The sequence below is a fragment of the Onychomys torridus genome, chromosome 4 (assembly GCF_903995425.1).
Source record: "Onychomys torridus chromosome 4, mOncTor1.1, whole genome shotgun sequence".
Taxonomy (NCBI): domain Eukaryota; kingdom Metazoa; phylum Chordata; class Mammalia; order Rodentia; family Cricetidae; genus Onychomys; species Onychomys torridus.
This window is the reverse complement of record NC_050446.1, coordinates 4,878,749-4,903,109: the sequence shown is the minus strand read 5'-3', so window position 1 is coordinate 4,903,109 and position 24,361 is coordinate 4,878,749.

Here is a 24,361-nt window from a genome sequence, read left to right as displayed (position 1 = left end):
AGAGAGAGAGAGAGAGGCATGTACACATACACAAGACAGGTTGCAATGGCAAGGAGAGGTCACCTCAGTAGCTTGGAGAGTGCCTGTAACATTTTCTACAAGGTATCTATTGGTTGCAGAAGGGTGGAACGGCGTGATTACAAAAAGATGGCAAGATCACACAAGGCTGTGGCTTCCACAGTTGCCGAGTCCTGTCCCCGGGGCTTGTCATTCTTCCCAGCTGATAGTTACAGCTGAACTCTTTCCCCTAAGTTCTGGTGTTGTTCTTGTGGTGCCCAGCTGGTGGCGCTATTGCTAGGTGGATGAACCTTTAGGAGGCGGAATCTATTTGGAGGAGGTAGGCCATCAGGGAGTCTTTGAAGATTATATAGGGACTCAGCGAACTCCCACCCTCACCCCCACTTGCTGGCCCTCATGTACTGAGCAGCCTCCTCTATCACAGGGTCTTGTCAAGATATCCTGCCTCCCCTCAGACCAAAGCAACGGACGCCAGCCAACCACAGGCTGAACCAAACCAAACTTTGCTTCTTTTCAATTGTTTTTCTTGGGTATGTGGCATAATGACAAGGAGGTCACACTCACTTCCACCTCCTCTGTGCTCCTCAACCCCTCCCCACTTCCCCTGAACTGCTCAAGCTACAGAGCCTCCAATTGAGCCAACATCCTTGCTGCCGGGAGCCAACCACTGCCTCCTCTTGGAGGGAAGGAGGTGGGACTTCCTTTTGCTCAAGCTAGCTATGCCAGGACCAGACCCCTGCCTGCCGGTGCTTCCCATCAGCCTGCTCTGCTCCCACAGATTGAGCAAACAGAAGCCATTCCTGGTCTTCACTTATCTGTTCCTCCCTCTGGACCCCAGGGCCAGAATTCCCAAGGGAATGGCCGTGCCAAAGCCCTGTTCTCTCAATACCAAGCCCACTGCTCAGAAGATGTGTGTCTTCTACCCCTTCACCAAACCGTACCTGTACCTTCTTTGGTCACCAACCGTATGGCCTTGCTAAGACATGTGACCCTTGGCTCTGACTCCACCCCCTCCTCTTGAGACCCTCTATACTACAACCCTACCTTCTCTCCACCCAGTGTCCTAAAGGATGCCCTCCCCTCTTTCCCGTGACCCACCCTGCAGCCAGTCAGCCCTGCAAGGCAGGTGTGCAGCTCACCTCAGACTCTGCTTTAACCACAGCTAACCTTAAGCTTGTCTGAAGCTCCCTTTTCAGCCTGTGAAGTGGGGCAACTGACAGCTGCATGCTAACACCAGCGTGGGGGTACAGGCTTCCTGGACAGGGGCGCACGAAGAATCTGACATGTGGTAGTAGGTTTTATTGTTGTTCTCAGTCACCTTGGAACAAGAAGGCTACAAAAAAGAGGTAAAGCCATTGCATGCCACACAGTCTGTGGGACCTATTGAAAGCCCTACCCTCACCAGGGGAGGGAGATTTCCGTACTCAGGACAGGGGTGGGGGGTAGGAGTGTGGAAACTCTGCTCTGTTCCTCTGTCACTGAGGCCTATATTAAGAACACTGAATGTCAGCATAGCTGCTTTAACTGCTAATGTGAGGGGAAAGGCGGGTGAGTCTCAGGTGTGTTGGAGGCAAGAGAAAAGTCAGGAGGTAGAAAAAGCAAGGAGAAGGCAGAGAGGGTGGGGCTAGAGAAGCCTGACTCAATTAATTAGGACCCACAAGGTGGTGGTGGTGGGGCAGACAACAGACCTGTAGAGACAGGAGTGTCTGTGGAATGGTGGTTCCAGGCACAGCCTGGATAGGCTCAGGGTGAGGGTAGAGCTCAGGCTGGAGGAGACTCAGGAGGAGACTGGGCACCCTGTGCTGCCCACCCCTGCAATGCCTCTCACTCAGTGAGGGAAAGGATTTGGGGTAAAGAGCCTCTCTCTGGAAAGCAGACTGCAGAGGCGGCTGTCAAGGCGATGCCCTGTTGCTAAGGGAACCGCCTGGGAAGAGTCAAGAGATGAAGTCTCCCACCTCTCCAGCAGGCATGAGGTTCAGAAGGGGCCTGACACTCCCTCCACCAATGTCTGTGTTGGTGCCTTCCTCGCCAGGCTTTAGAACCTGGACAGGACCGAGACCCTGCCTTCCATAACCGTGCCTACACTGGGCTAGCCCAATGGTTGACCAGGACCCAAAGGCACAGGGGCTCAGGAGAGCCTGTAGGAGAGCAATCTGGTACCAAAGGGGTGCCCCTACATGGGAGGACATTTGGGATTTTGCACGAGGTTAAACTGACTCATGAAAGGGTTTCAGTTAAATTCAGATGAAAACAGCTTTAAGCTGGTGTGAGACTGGAAGTCCTTAGGATGGGCAAGAAAGTCACTGTCTTAGTCAGGGTCACTATTGCTATAATGAAATACCATGACCAAGGCAACTCAGGAAGGAAAGGGGTTCTTCAGCTTAGCTTCCACATCACTGTTCATCAAAGGCAGTCAGGTCAGGAACTCAAGCAGGGCAGGAACCTGGAGGCAGGAGCTGAGGCAGAGGCCACGGAGGGGTGCTGCCTGTTGGCTTGCTCATCATGGCTTGCTCAGCCTACTCTCTTATAGAACCCAAGGCCACCAGCCCAGGGATGGCACCACCCACCTTGGCCTAGGCCCTCTCCCATCAATCACTAATTAAGAAAACACTCTACAGCCCAATCATAGAGGCGTTTTCTCAATTGAAGCTCCTTCCTCTCCAAGGACTCTAGCTTGTGTCAAGTTGACACAAAACTAGCCAGCACAGATACTAAAGTTTGGACACACCTGGCCCCAGCCAGGCACCATGAGGATAACACAGGGAGCTTTGTAACATATGGAGGTGGCTCCTCTCCAGGGAGTCTGATGTCATCTGCTAGGGAACAGCCAGGACAACGTGGTCTTTCGGCACCATACTCAGAGGGTGCTTCATGGGCCGTCAATGCTGAGGATGGTTGGGTACAGCCCTCTGTCTAGACATCCTGAGGAACTACTTCCTCATTTTGTTACTGTGTTAACTGTGTTACAGAGGAAAGCAAAGGACTTGCTTGTCTCAGGTGGAGGCTGGGGGTGGGCATTCATGGGAAGAACTACTGAAAAGGGGTCTTGGCGTCAGGGCCAGGCAGACCAGACAGCGGAGTCCCTGGTGCCCTTCCCACCCTGGTCACCTGGGGCAAGCTTCTCTCAGTCCCTGTGCTTTGGCCTGCACATAGGGAGTAGATGTGAGGAGCTCTAGAGAGGGGCACACACAGCTGTGCATGAACAAAGACTCGGCGATTATACCCCTTGAGGATGAACCCAGGGCTCACCTGACACAGAGTCCCATGTCATGCATCATGGGTCACAAATACTCACTCTCGGGACATGCTGAGTGCCTGGCATGCAGATGGCCAACCTGGCCCTGCTCCACAAAAGCCTCCAGTCTCAAGCCGGGAAGAAAAGACATGGACAGTGTGGGTTGCTGGGGCCATGGTACTCACAATGGACCTTTCCAGCTTCCTGCTGCTTTGTCCCTGGGGCTTGACCCTCTAGGCTCTAACACCCTGTGCCTCCACTGCCAGCTTCTGGACAGCAATACTGGTAACCAAATCCACGGGCTAAGGCCTTGCCATTTGTTAGATTCTGGACTTAGCCAGTCGGGCACCATGCCAGTCCGCACTCCCAGCCCTGGGAGTGGAGATGTACCTCAGCCCCGTCTCACAGCTGAGGAGACAGGTCACACTGATGCTCTAGCATGCAGCTAAGATGAGCCCTACCCACACTGCACCTGAGCATCTGTGTCATAATCCCTTCCCCATCCAGTCTTCTTTCTCTTGTCCTCTTTGGCTCATGATGGAGCCAGTGCTTCTGCCCTCAGGAGATGGATGCCAGGACCGGCCTGCACTCTAGCTCAGAGAGATCTTGCTAGTCTGCACTCTAGCTCAGAGAGATCTTGCTAGCCTGTGCTTTAGCTCAGAGAAGTCTTTCTAGCCAGCTCTCTCATGTCTGGAGAACTGTAGCCTAGAACCCTGTGCAATGTTGGTGTACTGGGGAGGTCTCTCAAAGTCCCAAGTGTCTGCTCCCCACCTCCGGGAGCAGCTGGGAAGGCCAGAGAATCATAGCAGCCAGTTCAGAAGCTGGACCCACCACAGAGTGAAAAGCTCTGGACTTGGTGGCCCAACAGAGGCCCAGTGAAGTCCTTGTGGAGAGAGAAGGGGGTAGCTACTGTCCCAGCTTCCCCATCTGTGTAGCAGGGGTCAGAATCTGTGTAGCAGACAGTCAGCACCTGTCTGGCTGCAGCCCCAATAGACATCGCTGCCCCTGTCCTACCTGCCATACCTGATGGCCTCCAGCTCTGCACATGCCAGACCGGTTCCTCCTGTGTCAGCCATACTTCCAAGCCACAAAGTCCAGGAAACCACATTGTTCATCGGTGCCCAGACACAATAGGTGACTCCAGGAGCTGAGGCCTGGGAGAGAAGGAGGCTTCCCAAGGTGACCATGAGTTCAGAACCCAGTACTCTTGGGCAGGACAATCTGAAGACCAGGATATGCCCAACTGGGATCTAGATAGAGATGGTGACATGGCCAGCTCTGGTCTGAGATAGGCTGCCACCAAGAAGGGCTGGTCTGGGGGCCTCTGTGACCCCTCACTCGGGTTCTGGACAAGGTTTTTGCTGACAAGTATGTACAGACACAGGTAGCCCTGCATACAGCCCACTTCTACCACCTATTGTCTGTGGGACACACTGCTGAGTCTGCTCCTGCACCTGTACAATGTGAAGGAAACGCCTCCCTCACAGGACTGGGCTGAGGATACAGTCCTGGCACAGCATGTGGCCCACGGGAATCTGGTGGGAGGGAAGCCATGTCACAGAACACCCAGGAAAGCACTGGGATGTGAGGGTGACATGAGGCTCTTTATCATCCCAGATGCACCAGGCAGTAGGGGCAGCTACCAGAACTCTACGTGTCTGATTCCACAGAACAGGCCAGAGTTCAGTGTGGGCTTCAGGGACTGACTGGGGGTGGGGGGGGCAAGGCCTGCATCTCCTGTCGTATTAGGTAACTAGTCATGTAACAAGTCACCCATATCCAGTCACTTACAGTTGTTTAAACAACGAGTTTATCTTAGCAGCATTCCTGGCCAGAGGGGTGGTTCTTCTGGCCTCAGCAGAGCCCACTGGGGCTCCGGTCAGAGATAACTAGTCTGTCACAAGCTTGGAGATTGGTTGGTTATCATTCTGGAACCTTCCCTTCTCTGAGTCAGTTTCTTCATGGACAAACAGGCCAGAGCACTCACAGAGAAATACATGTGAAGAGCCAAGTCTGTGTCTAGAAATGAAGAGAGTGGCAAGGGCGGGTTTGTCTGTTCCTGGGGGTCTGACGGCTCCCCACTGTGCCTGGGCCTGCAGGGCCCGGCTGGGGTCCCTTCCCACCCCTCATCTTGCCCCTCCTCGGGAGCCCTCCTGCCGAGGACTCTTCAGCACCAGGGGGTCTTAAGGATACTTAAGTCGCAAACTATGTGTTGATAATAAAATTTGCCTGCCTCTCACAGACATCCAATTTGCTTACCATCCAACGAGAAGCACTGGGTGCCGGCTTCTGAAATTGTTTTAATCTCTGCCACTGAGCGCTTCTGGCAGGTTCTTCAACTGGAAAATAGGAAATGAGTTAGAAACAATGGAGGGCCTTGAATAATCTCACTTAAGATGTTTGATCTATCTGGGAAGGAGGTGAAGTTGAAATCCATTTCCTGGTTCACAGCCAGCCACAGAGGGCGGGTGGGAAAGGAGATGCTTGGGGAGATGAGTAACCTGGGCCTCACTGGTCCAGCTATGGCCAGGACAAGGACTCCACACCCTCATGGTGCCCATGCAGGAGACAGTCTAGGCTGAAGGTGGGTGTGACTTCTCAGTACAGATGGAATTGACCTTTAGACGTACAGGTTTGACTGCTCAGTCTGTGCCAGGGCTTGTCTCCACCTCCAAACTCCAGACCGGAATAGAAACAGTTCCAGGTAGTGGGATGGCTCAGAGGGTAAGAGTGCCCCTAAACAAGCATGAGGTTCTGAGTTCAAAACTCCAGAACCTATGTAAAAAGCAGATTGTGGTTGTGTGTGCATCTTTAACCCCAATGTTGTTGGAGATGGAGACAGGATCTGTGGGGCTGGGGTAGTGAGAGGCCCTGTCTCAAGGGAGTAAGGTGGAGAGTGACAGAGGAGGACACCTGAACCCTCCTCTGGCTTTCACATGCACACAGGTGTACATGGGCTCTGCCCACAGAGCACACACACACACTCACACACTCCACACCACTTCCAGTGCGATCCGTCCAGGACCAGGAAGGCATGGAAAAGATGACACATTCATCCCATCACTACATCTTCACAAGACCTGAGAACCCCTGGCCCTCAGACCTCCCTTCAGATGTGACAGTAGGCACAGAGTACATGAGGACAGGAACAGAGGCACCTGTGGAGTTTGCGGACTCTCTGTGGGTGGGTTCTATCCAGGCAAGTGTGGAAGGGTCCCTTCAGCAGAGAAGAAGCCACAAGGAGTGGGCTTCCACTGAGACAGTCATTGCTGCTTCTCGCCTGCTCCGTGTGGATGGAGAGCAATGGCTTTAGCAAGGAGCAAGTGCACAAGGCCAAGGCAGACAGAAGGAAGTTCTACCCTGACCTTTACCAAGACACATGTCAGGCTAACACACGGACACTGACAACTGTAGATATCTCGAACAGCACCAGGACAGTGGGACCAACACACATATGTGCCCTGAGGGACCCTTTGGCTCTCACTGGCCATCCTGTCCCAGCAAAGCACATGGCTTGTAAGGAAACCAGACCCCTGAACAATGAGGGAGTCTGATCCATATGTATGTGTGTGAACATATGTACAGTACACAATTAGTGTGGGTGGCAGCTGCTGTTTGGGGGTGAGTTTTCCTGTGTCTCCAACTCTCCAGGTCTTCCCAGTACCTTTGAGGGTAGAGGAGAAAGCCATTGATGTGGGACCCAGAGGGTGGGCTGAGTCTTGGCAGAGGATTCACGGTGACCTCTGCTGCTCCAGCCTGGGTGTGATTGGGAGCCCAGCTTGTTCTTGTCCAGCCTTTCTGCCCTCCAGGGACTGTAGTGTGGCCCCACCCATCCCCATTAGCCTCCCTCATCTCCCCGGGCTGGCCCCTGGGGTCCTGGGTTGGGGGTTTAATGCATTATTGATCTCCCCAAGAAGGAAAAGTGCTGCAGCGTAGGCCCAGGTAGCTTATTTTGTGCGTCGATGACATTCAGGTACTAGTGAAAAATTATACCAATTATTAAATCAGCCATTATTACTTCAAAGTGCAATCAGTTGTCACAGCGGAGAGAGCTTGCACGGCGCGTTATTAGTCGGGCTGTGTGCACAGGGAAAGTGCTGAGAGCGGAGACTTTAACCAAAGGGCAAATGCATGAAATTTACTTAGAAATAGCGATTTATCACCCCTGGGTTTCCTACTGCTCAAATCTAGGCAGACACTTGGCTGGCAGGAGACAGGCTCGGCGGCTGCCCTGCCCCCTGCAGCTCCCACCCTGACAGGAAATGAAAAATTGAGAAGTCGTTGTAACAGCTTAAAGATGCATTATCCTTTTGATGTGCAATTTGAGCTTCATATCCAAAGGCAGGTGGAATAACCGGCACCCACACGGGCAATGGGGGAGACAGAGGCACCTCTCCCAGGGTGGGAGGGGCTGGTGCAGGTCCCAGGCTAGCTGCACCAGCCCTAGAGGATCTCCAGACAGGGAGAGCCCTGGCGTGGAGCGTGACTGGGACCCAGGAAAGAGATGCAGGCCAGGGTGGGAGAGGCAGGGGAAAGGCACAAAGTCGGAGACACATGGCGGAGGGAGGAAGAACAGGGTGAAGACAGCCGAAAGGGAGGAAGGAGTGGGGAGACAAAAGGGTGAAGGAGCCAGAGCAAACAGAAAGAGACAGGAAAGGAGCGGTTGAAACCAAGTGTGCAAGCACACAAGTGTGCAAGCCTGTGGATATGGGGCACGCAGGAAGGTGGACATGTGAGTACACTGAGTGTGCAAGTGTGCCAGAGGGTGAGGGTGAGTGGGTTAGAGTGTACCTGTGAGCTTGTGTGTGTGAAGGTTTCGGTGAAGGGAGCAAGCTGGTGAGCCCAGATGTTGGCCAGGATGGGGGCCCCTGTTATGCACCTCCCCTCTCACCCACTGACGGCTGATGACCCTTTTGAAAGTTAGCATTGCTACAAAGCCATCTTCGTCAGCAATGGGTACCTAGGCATCAGAAAAGCCCTTCATACCCACTTTTTCAACTGCTCTCACCCTGCAGAACAGATCTCTCGTGATCCATTCTCTGCCCCATCCAAGGTCCATCTAACTGAGGGCAGAGTGAAGCTCTCTCAGCTTAGCAGCCCTCTGAGGGTCGGGGACACACACTGACCAACCCAGGAAGCTCTGATTGACCTTTGCCTGTATTGCTATGTGACCTTGAGCAAATGTGGTCCCTCTTGGAGGCTCTTTCCTGAAATGGCTTCTGTTGGTGGGGAGTTAATCTTCCATGGGTCTTGCACTTAGAGATAGGATGTACCGAGACATGCTAGAGCCCTAGCCATCCTTATAAAGCCTCGTTGCAAGGCAGTCTGTCTGTGAGGCTCTGCTGTGGGCCCTTTGGTTATCTTCTGGGCACCTGTGGTTGAGGCTCACCAGCTCGCTGGGCCTCTCTGTGGCCTTTTGTCCAACCTGGTGGAGGATGCTGGGAGAATGAGCAGGATGGCATCGCACCAGTGATGATGAGGTCGCACCAGTGATGATGAGGTCTACTCCGCACACATATTTGAGGAGCAGCAGGCTATGTCAGAGATGGTGAAGAACTCGATCTGGATGACCCAGACAAAGCCCGCCTGAAGACCCGTGGGGTGAGCAGTGAGGGAGAGCACTTGTGGAGAAGGAAGGCCATGATGGCTGACTATCTCTAGGTGACAGAGTTGATAGGGCCTTAACATTTTCATGTCCTTCTTTTCTAGCTTTGTTGAGTCGGGGTTAGATTTATGATTGGGAAAATGAGACAAGTTTCCATTGAAAGAACCAGAGAGGCTTAGGAAGCCCCGACTCTCTCAAGGCCCTCTGTGCTGTGGCAGGGCATGGAGGTTCAGATGCCATGCTTCTCATTCTGAATATGAGCTTGCACTCCAGGACTCTGGCTGTCCAGACACACACGTGGAGGTCCAAAGTCCCTAACCTCATGTTTTCTCTAGCATGGGCGTGACCCTCAGCATGTGCGTTCCCTTGCTCAGCCCAGCTCACTCACCTGCTGCACAGGCTCACAAAGCTGTGGAGCCTGAGTCTGAAGCCTAGGTACAGCGACACCAATGTGGGGCAGAATGGTCTGGGTCCACTCTGCCTCTCAGAGGTTGAGAGCTCATCATCCGAGCACAGGGCAGGCTTGACCAAATCTTTCTCTCTCTGCTGCAACCGCACACCTTCTTCTCCAAACCCAATGCCTGGCACTCAGGGGCGCAGAGCAAGCCCTGCAGCAACAGGAAGAACCCCATTTCCGAGGTGAGAAAGCTGAGGAAAGAGGAAACTGTTGGCTGTGTGGGTGGGTGGTAAGGCTGGACACAGCTCAGCTGCCGGCTCTAGGTCCATGCCCTTTCCATGACACCAGCTTGCTGGAAACAGATGGCAGTGAGGATGCAGAACTAATCAACTCCTCTATTGATCCTGGCTTCTCCATCCAGGAGATCGATCTTCCCATTAGAAAGGGGCGGGAGGCATTATCAGAGGACCAGAGGGCCTGGAGACCCACTCAGCTTGGTAGCAGGAACAGCCATAGACCCTGGTCCGAGCTCAGTCCCCTGATGGTTCATCTGGGTCACAATAATAAGACCTGACAGGGCAGGGTGGCCAAACCCTGGATTCATGGGCCAGTAGCACTGCAGGGGTGACTATCCCCGGCCAGGAGCAGAGGGGGTTCCAGAGAACTGGTTTCTAACTCACAGCATTATGGACTGGCCTTCCTTCTGGCTTCGGTCTTGTGGCTCATCTGTTATATCATCCACCCGCCTACCCATCCATCTTCCTCTTACCTACTCAGTCACCTAACCTTTTCTGAACCAGCTTTGTGTAAGACAGCATGGTTCCTAGGGAGCCTCAGGATGCCCATTGTCTGGCTGAAGCAGCGGGAGCAGGGACACACTAAGCTCCACACCACAAAGGAGTCACCGTCAACACCTCTTAGAATTTGGTCCTCTTACTGTTGTAAGGTCCATCAGCATTACTGTTTGCTTTCCTTGGAGCAGAAGCTTGTTAGGGGCAGAGATTTAGCTATAGTTCTCCCCATGGTTCTGCAAGCACTTATCACAGTGCCTTGTACAAGGCTGGACCTGAAGAAACCATTGGCTGGATAGATGGATCACGTATGTATGTATGTATGTATGTATGTATGTATGTATGTATGTATGTATGTATGCATATGAAAGATAACAGATGTGTGGGTGTAGATAGGTGGATAGGTGTATGTATGTATGTATGTATGTATGTATGTATGTATGGGTGGGTGGGTGGGTGGATGGGTAGATTTGTAGATGCATGTGTGCATGGGTGGGTGAGTAGGTGGATGAACAGATATGTAGGTGGGTGTGTGGATGAATGGGTATGTAAATAGTTAGATGAGTGGATGGGTAAGTAGGTGGGTAGATGGATGGATGGATGCATGCACTGGTGGGTGAGAATGTGGATGGTCAGACATATAGATAAGTGAACAAACAAAAGGGTGGACAAATGGGTACATGAGTGGATGGATGGATGGGTGACTATAGGGGTGAATGTATTGGTAGGTATATAGAAGGTAGATGGAGGATGATGGAGGATGGGTGAGTGGATACAGGGATGGATAGATGCATGGATGGGTGGGTAGGTAAACAGCTAGATATGTAAGTAGGTGAAGGGATAGGTAAATGGATGGATGGATGGATGGATGGATGGATGGATGGATGGATGGATGGTTGCATACATGCATGGGTGGATGCATGGATGTGTGAGTAGGTGAACTGAAAGATATGTAGATAGGTGGATAGATAGGTAAGTGGATGGATGGATGCATGCATGGATACATGGGTGGGTGGGTAGGCAGATGGATAAATGGATAAGTAGGTATATAGATAGATGGATTAGTGGGTAGACAGAAGGTAGAAGAATGATAATAGATGGGTGTTTGAGTGAATGGATAGATGGGTGGATGGGTAGATAGATGGATGGATGGTTGATGGATAAATAGATGGGTTGGTGGGTGGGCAAAAAGTCAGATGGTGATGGATGGTTGAGTGAATAAATGGACAGTGGGTATGTGGGTATGTGAATGAATGGATGAGTGGGTGGATTGATGGGAAGATGGATGATCGGTGGGTAGATAGGGAGGTGGGTAAATACCTAGCTGACTACTACCATTTGGTTATGGCATGTTCCTTCTAAAAGCTCATGTATTGGGTGTTTAGTTGCCAGATCTTTTGAGAAGTGACCAGATCCTCAGGGCTTCGATGCATCCTGAGGTTTGACCTCTTGCTGGATTTCTAGAATGGTGACACGAGGGGGTAAAAAGTAGGAAGTGAAGCCCGGTTGGAGGAAGCAGGCCACTGAGGGTGTCCTGGGGGTTACGTCTAGCCCTGGTCCCTTCCTGTATTTCCTCCTTTCTCCTTCCTGTCTGTCATGAGGAAGCTCCTTCCTTGCTGTGATGTTTTACTCCACAGTGGACCCAGGGGACCAAGGACTAAGCCCTCCAGAATTGTTGCTTTCAATTGTCCCTGTCAGGCATGCGGTCACATCTGAGAGTTCAGAAGTACATCCCTCCCCGGCAGAGCCTGGTCTTTGTTTTGGTTTGTTTGTTTGATTTTTGCTTACCTCTGATGCAGGGGGCTCACTGCTTAGCAGCAGTCCCCCTGAACAGGCACATTGCTGTCACTGGGGGACCCCAGCCTTGCCTGGGGAATTTCCATCCTCTATCCATTTGCCTCACCACTTCATGGAGTGGGTAAAACATGCCATTGAAGAAAGAGTGTCTTCTCAGCCCTGTGCAAAGTTCCTACAGGCTCTGTCTGTCCTTATTACCTCTGCATGTGGTGGCTGGGAGCTCACTCAGAATTGTCAAGATATCTCATAAAGTGAGGCTCCCCAAGGAGAGAGCATGCTGGGTAAATTCCCACTAGTCAGAAATTATCAGAACTATCACCTTCTTTATCCTAGACTCCACATCTATTAAGATAAGGTCAAATGATCCAACATACAAGTAGGGGCTTATCTATTCAGACCAGACAAGACACAAATCAAAACAGGCATGGGTTAGTCATGCCTTAGAGATGAGTCTTAATGTGACAGAAGAGACTCAGCGGGGATGGTGTGTGGGAGTCGGATGAATTAGGATGAGGCAGCCTTATTCTTGGGATGTGTCACACAGTAGGTCTATACTGGCTGTGGCTCCACCCAGACACCCAGATCGTAGTCTCCTGCCCCGGCTTCACATACTCACTCCAGCACTACCCTCAGGACATGGTCAGCAGAAGACATCAGACTGTGAGTTGTCCTCACATCTACTCACAAACCAGTGCTACACTACCTTTCCCCTTGTCCATTGGGGGGTGTTTTTTAAGTGCAAGCTGTACTTCATGCTATGGACTGAGTGAACAGCCATGGCTCCTGCCCTCTCAGAGCCCTAACTTGGTTAAGTTGAAGTCATTAGCCATCTCTGAATAGTTGCTGGATGGAGGACATTCATCTCCCAGAAGATAGGAAGGGTTTCACTGGGATGCCTGGATTAGATGGAATCCAGCCAGGCATCTGATTTAGAAAGTAAGTGCTTGTGTTGGGGGTGGGATGTGAAAGAACTGTACCTTGGGCACCTCACATCCATTCTCCCATCTCTGATCCATGACTGGGGAATGTCACTGTGGAGGCAGGAAGTGTCCCTGGGGACAATTCTGGGAAGGATTGTCTGGATGCAGGGATGCAGAAATGAGCCAAAGAGGGTGGGCTGGCATTGGGATGGGAGGTGGGTCCTTTCCTTTATATATAAAACAGACACAAGATGTTCAGTTGATCAGCACTTACAAAAGTATTTCAGTACCAACCAGATTTTTACCGGGAGGGCGGACATGTCCCATTGGCTTCAGCCCTGGACATCTGAGTTTCTGTTCCTCCTCCTTAGCCCACTACAGACAGCTCTCTGGACACCAACACTTCTCTGCAGAGGGAGGGCCAGGCCTGTAAAGGTTGCAAATTGAGAAGGTGAAGGGCTAGTGGCCTCCCCAGGTGCCAAGGGCACAACCCCCACAGGTCCCTGGGCCTGGGAAGGGGCTCCCAATTACAGCCTCCATCGGGGCCTGGAAGGTTTCTCTGTGAAATGAGAGCTGGAGCAGGCGATTGCCGCTGGCACTGGGGAAACTCCAGATCTATAACTTCCTGGAACATAATTAGCTGCTCACTTCAAAGATGCATTGGGGTTTGTGTAATAGGCACCGGGCAGCTCACAGACGGCAGAAAGCTGGAGAAAAATGGGGCCGTCTGGCTTGGAAATGGAAGGAGACAAAATGCTTTCAGTGAGGGGCTTCCTGCAGTGGAGACACCAGGACCTGAGAAAAGCAATAATGATCACAATGACTCCTTTTTATAAATGCTCCCACTGCAGAGGCTTGACCCAGTGCTGGCTGTCCAGAGTGCTGAGAGTGGCCTGTCTCCGTGAGGCTGGAATCAGTGTCAGAAACAGTAAGCAAGAGCCCAGAGTCACAGACAAGTCAGAATTGGAACACACACCAAGTCAGTTCCTCCACGCTGCCTGCCCTCCTGCTCCTGAGCCTCCCAACCTGTGCAGCCTGCTTGCCCCTGCAGGAGAGGAAAGGTCTGGGAACAAATGTTGGAATGTGGCTTTCTCCCATTCTGAACAAGCCAGGAGGGACACTGAAAGCAAAGAACAATTAGAGCTGCTTCCATGGCACCTGTCATGGGCATGCGCCATCTGGGCTCAGCTATTCTGGCTGCTGAAGTCCCAGGTCTCTGGATATTAATGCAGTCACAGTGATTTCCCACTACAGTAAAGGGATTGAGTCCAGTGCAGTGGGAGAAATGGATTCTGCCCACAAAGGCTTCAGCAACCCAAATATCTTCTGACTATAACTTTTTTGTTATAGGACTCAGCATATTCTCTTTAGCACGTGTATCAGTGCTGGAAGTTTGCCACTTTCAGACACATTCAACTGGCAAGACTCTGTCACATGGCCATGTCTGCTTTCAAGGAAAGCTGAGAATGTAGGAGGGATGCATCCATCCATATATCCATCATCCACTCATCCCATCCATCCGTCCATTCAGTCTACATACCTAATCTGTTCTATCCACCCATCCATTCCATGCATGCATTCATCTATCCTATATACCCAATCCACCCATCCAATCCATCTATTTAGGCATGCATCCATCCATCCATCCATCTATCCCATTCATTCACCTGCACATCCATCCATTCATACATTTATCCATTTCATCCATCCACACATCTATCCATCCATTCATCCATTCCATCCATCTTATCCATCATACACAATCCATCCTATCTATGCATGTATACATGCATCCATCCAGTCCATCTATTCATGCATGCATCCATCTACTCTATCTATGCATCCATTCATTCATCCATGCATCACATCCATCCATCTGTGCATCCATCCATTCTTGCATCTATCTATTCCATCCATTCAGCCTGCACACCCTATCCATCCATTCAAATTGCAATGAGATCTGCTATCTGCTAGGCACCCTGCCATCTTTTGGATCAAGCAGTAATTAAAACAGACCATAGCCTTGACTCTAGGACTCAGAGTAAGCAGACATGACCACCTGACCGAGTCTTGCCGGTTGAATATGTCTGGAGATGGCAGACATCCAGAGCTGATCTGTGTGGCCCTGAAGAGAAACCTCTTGAGCCATAGGCAGCAAGGCTAGTCTGCTTTCCTTCTGCTTCCAGCTCAGAGGAAAAAAGATGCATTGAAAATCAGTAGAAGTCACAGTCACTTTTACTGAAATTGTAGAGAGTGCTCCTCATAGGCATAGGGCTGTCCAGCAGCATGTGACATAATCAAAGACTGAGGGATCCATAAAGGCTCTGAGAAAGAGCCTGTGGGCCCAGCCCTGAAGGGTGAGGTGGAGTTAGCTCAGACTGTCTAGAGAAGGCATCCATGGCCCTGCTTGCTGTAGTCACCAACCTGTCCAGACCTACCCAAACAGGACCCTGTGAAAACCTCCTCCTTGGGCCCTCAGAACGCTCTTGCCATCTTGCACCCCAAACTTCTTGCAAAGCACCACCTCACATTAGTAGGGCCCATCACCCTAAGAGACTATGCCAAGAAGAACCACCCTGGCATGTCATTTGGAGGGGTGGTGACTCGAAAGTCCAGATCTCACTTCTAAAGAGACCAGCTTTGCCAAATGAGGCTTTCTTAGCAGCCTGGGGGACCATTGGATTGGAGAGAAAAGTGAGGAAGAGCAGAGTTGGTTGGTAGCCCAGCAGACTGAGAAACCACAACTCAGCTGCAGGCTGGGCAAGGGGAGAACTGCTCACTGGGCCATCTACTGGGGAAGAGGAGCTCATGCCCCAGCAGAGCAACCGGGGAGGGCTTTTGGAAGGCTGCAGGGCAAGCGGCATGGCAGACAGCTCCCGTAGCCTGCAGTTCCTCAGGAAACAACTCCATTTGTGGGGGCGGGGCTTGTGAGACGCTGTCCTCTGCAGTTGGCCTGCTGGGGTACAAGCCCGGCACAGCACCTGTCAGCTCTGGGGAATGAAGGGATGGCCAGACCCATCCCCCTGCCTGGCATTTATTCTCTCTCTGTATATACAGCGAGCACCTGGCAGACTCTGGGCTCCCTGATGGGCAGGAGCTGGCAAGAGTTCACTCCTCATCCTTAAATGTGAAGTCACTCTTTGCTGGCTGCAGCATGACCCTTACCACAGGGCCCCTCTTCAGTTCACTCCCAGGCAGCCTGAGGTCAGAGATGCCTCTAAAGGCATCCTAGACTGATAAGCAGCCAGGTAGCAAGGTGTGAGTCTTCTAAGCCATCCAGGCCTTCAGTGGGGATACATCGGAGCTATGTTCTGCAAACTTTCCTGAAGCCTGAGGCGTACTTTGCTCCAGTGACCCACCACAATCCTCTGCTTGGTGTCTTACCTAGTAGCTTCCAGGCCTCCCATCTCATCTCACTGGTGCTTCAGGCGGACCCTTCCCACTTCCTTGGCTTACAACAAACAATGGGTTCCCAGCTGTGAAACTCCACTTACAGCTTCCTTCTCTGTGGTCCTCATTGGTTGGTCCATAACCAATGGCATACACTGATGGCTAATACTCACTCTCTAGACACTGCATCAACATGATGCCCCAAAGACTGTGTAAAAGTATGCATTTGCCCATTTGCTTTCCTGCCATCTCCCTCCCAGACTGAGCTCTTTGGATCTGAGCCTCCTACCTAGAAAATTCTGAGCTGCGAGCAGTGGGGACAGCCGTCCCCACCCCCACGGAGAAAGTGGGTCGAAGTTAGCTTTCTCATAAACGGTGTTCAGATGGAAGAAAAGCAGCTGTCACAGCGGCCACGTCAATCTGAATGGCAAAAGGTTTGGGCAAAAACATATTTTATTGTTCTTGCTGTCAGAAGCATAAAGATTTAAGGGGCATGTGACTCGGTAATTGCTGTGGACCTTTTTTTTTTCCTTGACAATAAACATAAAACTTAAAACTGTATTAAAATCATTTGACAATTTTTATGCTCAAAGAGCCTGGAATGAATAATGGGTTTTTTTGCATCTAAAATGCACTCTCTCGTCAACCTATAAAACTGTCAGAAATAAATTCATCAAAAGTAGATTATATAATTAAAAGTCGCTATTTGTGTCTGCCCCAGTTGTTTGTTTGTCTCTTGCTCGCTCACTCGATCTCCACCCCCCCCCCCAATCTTTTAATTTTAGAAAGTTCCAGCTATACCCTCTTAAGCTGGGCCGCCCTATCTGGAAGAGGTGCCCAGATCTGGACACATTCCACAAATGCAGCCCTCCCGCTTTGGCAAGCCCCAGCCTGCACTGTCCTTTCCAGTTACCCCAGTGCACGACATGGCCTCTTCCAGCCCAAGCAGGCTGGGGTTAGAAGCACCCCAAACTAGAAGTGTTCCTCCTGACCCCACCCACAGAAGACAGTGTGACAGAAATTTCTAGAAATCTTCCATCTGCCACTTTCTCCTTCTGACTTGCCTGGAAAGTCGCATGCCCTTGTAGTGAGGTGGCCCTGTGTGAATTTTTTGGCCATCAGGATGAGCGGCAGCAGTGTGCACAGCTTCCAGGACAAACATGACAGGCAGATGCCAGTCTCAGACCTGCCAGCTTTTTCCTTGGAAGGTAGCTGAGATGCAGCTCTGGGGTGTGGAGACTCTTGAAGCCTGGACCACAGAGCTGTTACCTATAGGATTTGGTCTGAAGGGCCTCTGGAGCCAAGACAAGTCTACGGCAAGGTCTACGGCAAGGTCTACGGCAAGGTCTACGGCAAGCCACGCACACCCGAGTCTGCCCTGTTTTCAGAAGTTGCTGTTGCATGACATAGATGTGGTGAAGCCAACAGGTCAGGAAGTTGCCATTTGAAAGGGTAGTGTTTGTGTGACTGGGGATGTATCTCAGTTGGTAGCATGTTTGCTTAACTTCCCCAAAGCCCAGGGTTTGGTCCTCAGCACTGCAGTCACTGGTGTGGTGGAGCATGCATGCCTGTTATCCCAGCTCCTGGGGGTGTAAAGTCAAAAAGATCAAGAGTTCCAGGTCACCTTTGGCTACAGAATGAGTTTGTGATATGTGAGACACTGTTTCAAAATAAAAGACAGTTCAGGATACAGATCTCAGGAGGGATGGGCCAGGGACCAGGGAAGCAGACACAGGAAGCTAGACAACAGAGCTGCCATTGAAGGTACTGCCTTACGCAGGCTTTGTGCCCTTATGTTGTTGTATGTCCTAAAAACCTGTCCAGTCTGGTTTAGCACAACCATTTTGTCTCTCGGGGTCCAAAGTATATGTCTGGAAGGTAAGTGTGGGGAGGAGGTTTTGCCCCAACTGAGCCAGAGGAGTAGGGGAGAAGAGTTCATGTTTGACTTGGGCTGAGCAAGACTGGAGCCTCTCTACCTTCCCCACTGGGGTGGAGAGATAGCCCAGTCAGTGTAATGCAAGAGAATCTGAACTTGACCTACAGCCCCTTTGTATGAATCCTGTAATCCAGGCACTGATGACTGGAGCCCCAGGTCTTACTGACAGGTGTGACCAGGTAGTCTGGTTTAACAGTCACAGCCTAGGTTCCAGAGAGTGACCCTATCCAGCAACAAAACCCAAAGTGGATGGAACTGGAGGAGAGACACCTGAGGTTGACCTGCTTGGCCTGTGCATGCAGCCACACCACACACACACACACACACACACACACACACACACACACGCACTCACGCACGCACAAGTGTGTCCCCAGCAGAGTGGGTCACCTCTTAGGGATGGGCTTTTCTATGAGCCTTTCTTAGCGTGCTAAAGAAGTGTCTATTTTTATTTTGCCAAGAGAGGTTTTCCCACAAAATGGATGCTGAGTGTTATCAAATGCCTTTTTATCATCCATGCCTTTTCCCTTTTGGCCTATTAATATGATGAATTATATTAATAGAACTCTGAAAATAGAACTGTCCTTGCCTTCCAATAACACACCCCACCTGGCCATTGTGGGATATTCATTTAATATATCTCAGGATTCAATTTGCTAATCTTTTATTGAAGAGCTTACATCCATATTTGTAAGTAGGATTAGCCCACAGCCTTCCCTTTGGTGCTCTCCTTTGTCGGGTTTATTTAGCTTTGTCAATGAGTTAGAAGGACCCTTGCTTCTAGAACACTGTGGGGCAGGCACTCCCAAACTCTTCCCACCACAGCATCTAGGAATGTTCAACACACTTAAGAAACTCCCAGAACTTACAGAAGAGGAGAGGGGATTCACAGGAGTGGGATGTAAACTGAAGTCTGAAAGTGGGGGACAGAGGGGGTTGCAAGCATGATCTTTACAGCTGCCCAGGGAAGGGAGCAGAGGATGCTCACACTGCACAAGGACGAGGGGCAGGGGATGCTCACACTGCATAAGGACAAGGGGCAGGGGATGCTCACACTGCACAGAAACAGGGGCAGGGGATGCTCACACTGCACAAGGACAAGGGGCAGGGGATGCTCACACTGCACAAGGACGAGGGGCAGGGGATGCTCACATTGCATAAGGACAAGGGACAGGGGATGCTCACACTGCACAAGGATGATGGGCAGGGGATGCTCACACTGCACAAGGACAAGGGGCAGGGGATGCTCACACTGCACAGAAACGGGGCAGGGGATGCTCACACTGAACAAGGACAAGGGGCAGGGGATGCTCACACTGCACAAGGACAAGGGGCAGAGGATGCTCACACTGCACAAGGACAAGGGGCAGGGGATGCTCACACTGCACAAGGACGAGGGGCAGGGGATGCTCACACTGCACAGAAACAGGGACAGGGGATGCTCACACTGCACAGAAACAGGGGCAGAGGATGCTCACACTGCACAGAAACAGGGGCAGGGGTGCTCACACTGCACAGAAACAGGGGCAGAAGATGCTCACACTGCACGAGGATGAGGGGCAGGGGATGCTCACACTGCACAGAAACAGGGACAGGGGATGCTCACACTGCACAGAAACAGGGGCAGAGGATGCTCACACTGCACAGAAACAGGGACAGGGGATGCTCACACTGCACAGAAACAGGGGCAGGGGTGCTCACACTGCACAAGGACGAGGGGCAGGGGATGCTCACACTGCACAAGGACGAGGGGCAGGGGATGCTCACACCGCACAAGGACAAGGGACAGGGGATGCTCACACTGCACAGAAACAGGTCCAGAGGATGCTCACACTGCATGAGGACAAGGGGCAGAGGATGCTCACACTGCACAGAAACAGGGGCAGGGGATGCTCACACTGCACAAGGACAAGGGGCAGGGGATGCTCACACTGCACAAGGACAAGGGGCAGGGGTTAGACATGTGCTGGCTGAGGACTTTCATAAATGTAGCATGTATCTTGGTAAAGGGTAGATTTAGGAATGGGTGGGATTCTGCCTTTTGGAACAGGAAAGAGAAGAGGGAATAAAGAGAATGGGAGAGAAAGAGCATTCAAGGAGAAAGTTTCCAAAAACTGAATCAAAATATTAACCACATGCCAAAAGCCACACAATTAGCTCATTATTGGGGAGTTTGGGATCAAAACCACAAAGGGACACCACCCTGCTCCCATTATCACGGCTAGGGTTAAAAGGAAGAAGATAGAGGGTAGAGAGAGGGCTCCAGTTAACAGTACTGGTGGCTCCTCCAGTGGACCCAGGTTCAGTTCCCAGCACCCACATGGCGGCTCACAACCATCTGTACTCCAGTCTTAGTTCTGATGCCCTCTTCTGAACTCCTCAAACACCAGGCACACATGTGGTGCACATGCATGCATGAAGGCAAAACATGCATACACATGAAATTATCTAGAAACATTTTTTAAAAGAAGAACATGTCATTTTCTTGTTGTCTAATAAGGGGGTAAGAGAATGGACCCTGAGTCTTGCTTGTGGAAATGTAAATGGCTTAGCTACAGTATGGAGGTGCTTCAAAAAATTAAAAGTAGGATTATTATATTATCAAATAATCCACTTCTGGGTAAACATCTAAAAGAATGGGAACTGGATGAGATATCAGCACACTCACCTTCATAGCATCATTTTTCACCATAATCAAGAGGGGATAGCAATCCAAATATTCACCAAAGGACGTCTGGATAAACCAGACATGGAAAATATGGGAATAGTAGACCAGCCCTGAGGATGTTTTGCTAAGTGAAATAAGCCATCCACCAAAAGACCACGATTCACCCATCAAAGGGACTGAGGAAGTCCAAACCACGGGCAGGAAGTAAGCGGTGTTTTCTGTAGGCTGGGGCACAGAGTGGGGTTGTCTCACGGGACAGAGTTTCTAGACATGGAGGGTGCTGAGAGCGGTACCACCGTGGATGATCGATTTTATGGCATGTGTGCCTTAGGACAACAACACCCTGTGCAAGTTTACATGTGTATGTGTTCATGTGTGTTTACATGTGTGCACGTGAGTACAGAGGTCAGAGGTCCACACTGTATGCTCACACTTCAGTCAGTTGCCACCTTATCTTTTGAGGCAGGGTCACTCATTCACCCTGAATTCACTGATTAACCACACACACACACACACACACACACACACACACACACACACACAAATAAAAATAAACCTCGTAAGTATCAAAAACTTCAAAAAGCATGTAATACCAATTCCTGTTCATGGGAAGAAATACTTTTTAACAACAGCGCATGTAGAGAAGACATGGCAGCACTTCAGAATTCTTTGACAAATATTTGACTTAATGGTAGAATTTTAGCGCCTGAAATAATACAAATGTCCTTTAGGATAATTTCATTTAACAGAGTACTGGAAGTTTTAGACCACATAGTAAGATGCAAAAAATCAGCATAATTATAAAGTCCAAACAGAAAGGGGACATGTTAATATCTGCACGTGTGTGCTTTTCTTTACCTCTGAAAACTCAACAAAATCTGTGCGGAAACTAGCGATGCATTTAGGAAGGCTGAGTGAGATTGCTGGGCATTAAGACGAGAGCAAAGCCGAAGGGCCTCACTGTGTCTGTACTCTCCACCTTCTACATTGATTAGATGGTTTCTGATGCACGGGGTGGGGCTGGGGGGTCCTCAGGTGACAACCAGGTCTTCGCTAAAGCCCTCAGATGCATCAGATGATAGAGGTGATTATGTGATGATTATTAGCCTTTGGGTTCATGGGAGCTAGGGGGTCTGACTCTATATTCCAAAAGGACTAATGTAATAATATTCATGAGGATGTTAGGGCACACACGGGAGTGGGTAATACATGGCTATTTAGTAAGTATCGTAATTTGGCTTTGGACTTACAACATTCCAACTCACCACAACCCTTCACGTTCTCACGTTCTAACCAGTCAGTCAGTCTTATGGAATATGCGACTTTTCTTCCCTGGAAATTTCAGTTAATATATGAGTGTCCTTTGGACCTTCACAGGACTTATGATCAGACATTCTTCCTGAAGTTTGCTGCTGCTGCTGCTGTGACCACTGACTCCTGAGGCAGAAGTCTTCCCTCCAACCTCCCATTCCCACTGGTCCATCTCTGTGGGTTGACAGAACTTGGCCAGTTTTCCAGGTCCAGACAAGAAGGGCAAGACAGCTTGAGAAGGTGAACACCAGGTGTGAATGGAGTCACCTTGGAGACCACCTCTGGACATGTCTGTGAGGAAGCTTCTAGACTGAGGTGGAGAAGACCTATGAGCCAGAGCCCTTGCCTGAACACAGAGGAGAAACCAGTGTCCGTTTCGCCTATTGACTGAATACAATTGCAATCCTGTCACCATCTCCCCCACCACTATGGACTATGTCCCCTGGAACTGTAAGCTAAAATAATCCTGGCCTCCTGTAAGTTGCTTCTCATGGGGAATTTGAAGAGTCCAGCATGAGGGGATCATGAGTGCTATGTGGACCACTTCCTGTCTGAATCGAGAGCCTGGGATGTGCTCCTCTCTGTTTACCTGATCTGGCTGCCCAGCTGCACCAGCTCCCAGTGAGGCTGGGTCATCCCACTGAGCTGGACTCCACTGCAAGCTGAAGGCCAGGGAGGTGGCTGGCTGCATGGGATGCTTCTAGAAATTTCTCTGGCAGCCTATCTTACCTTTAGGCTCCGCCTCCTTTCCTGAGAGGTGAGTTCTGTGGGTTCCTGTGTGTGCTGAGGCCTCTGGTGTGCAGGAATCAATATGAGCTCTGGATTCAGACATATTTGCTTCAGACTCCAGCTTGGCTACTTTTAGCCCAGCATCTAGTTGTGGGACTCTCTAGGCCTTGGCTTCCTCTTGCTCAAAGAGGGGTCACTGACAGCCCCTTGTCCCAGGGCCATGAGAGAGGCTCACTACAGAGCAGGTACATGTCCTTTCCTGCCCAGGGAATGGTACATTAGCTGCAAAGTCATGGGACTCTCCAGAGACTGGGGGATGGCCCTTCTTGCACAGCGCTCTACTACACGGACTTCCAGCCTCCCCGCCCTGCATCTTCCTCCCACATTACAGGAAACTCACCTCGTTTCTAACACTGCTTTGCCTGTGTGGATGCCGGGCATGTCTCCATGCTCCCCGGATTTTACAGCCCTGTATGATTTCAGATGGAAAGCTAGGGGAGGAAGTCTCACACAGAAAGGCTCAGCTCAGTGCCTCGTCCTCAGCCTGACCCATCTGTCCCTCTGTCAGCTCAAGCAGGTCTCTCTCCTTGAGCTACTATCCACCCCAGGTGCTGATGTGAGACCACAATTTAGGAGAGAGAATGCTCTTCTTGCAGACCTATGCCAGAGCAGCAGGGCTACTCGACCCTTCTTCCTCCTAGGACAGCCAAGATGTCACCTAGACAGACTGAACAAAGCCCACCAACAAAGATGTAACCCACTACCCTCCTGGAGTGAGTAGGTGCCTCAGATGAGCCACCATGAGTCAGAGGAGAGCCAGGGCAAGCCACCTGGAACAGACAGGCCTCTGCCTGCTGAGCACCATCAAGCTAAGTGCTATGTGTTGCCCCTTCATCAGAACTATCCTATGAGCTGGGCTTTGTTACAATGGAGGCACAGAGAGGTGCTGCACCTGATTTAGGGTCACACAGCAATGAGCAGCTAGTCTGGCCTTCCCTGAGCTCACCAGATTGCCAGATGCAGGCAGACAGCCACAGGCATGCCAAATCTGCACCAGTGTGGGTGCTGAGGGGCCCAGGTCTCCAGGGAAGATGACCATCACCCTGAACTGACTGCTAGTCTCTCAACTTGGAGCCCAGGCAGCATCAGCCAGGACCTCCACAACCCTCTCCAGCTCACCTCACTGGGGGTCTTGCCGATTCCAAGGGACTCGCTTGGAATCCCTTGCAAGAGGTCACTGGTCTGAGCAGCAGTGTTTACCCAGTCAACCGTGAATTAACATGCTGAAAAAAATGCCAAGAGCTGTCAAATATTTACTTTTATTTGTGGAACCAAAATATTTTTATTTTTGGTGAGACCCAGAACAGATAAGGAGATGCTGGAATATTTGAACAGGGTGTGTAAAGTTTAAGCTGAATATTAAGTAGACAAGAGCAGGCCTCTGGGGCTCCAAGGCTGAGTCCACAAACTGAGGAGTGGTGAGGAGCCCTGAGTGCCAGGCAACAAACCCAAAACATGAAGGCCACCAACAAGCCAGGCAAGGACACCTGGGGATCAAGGTCAT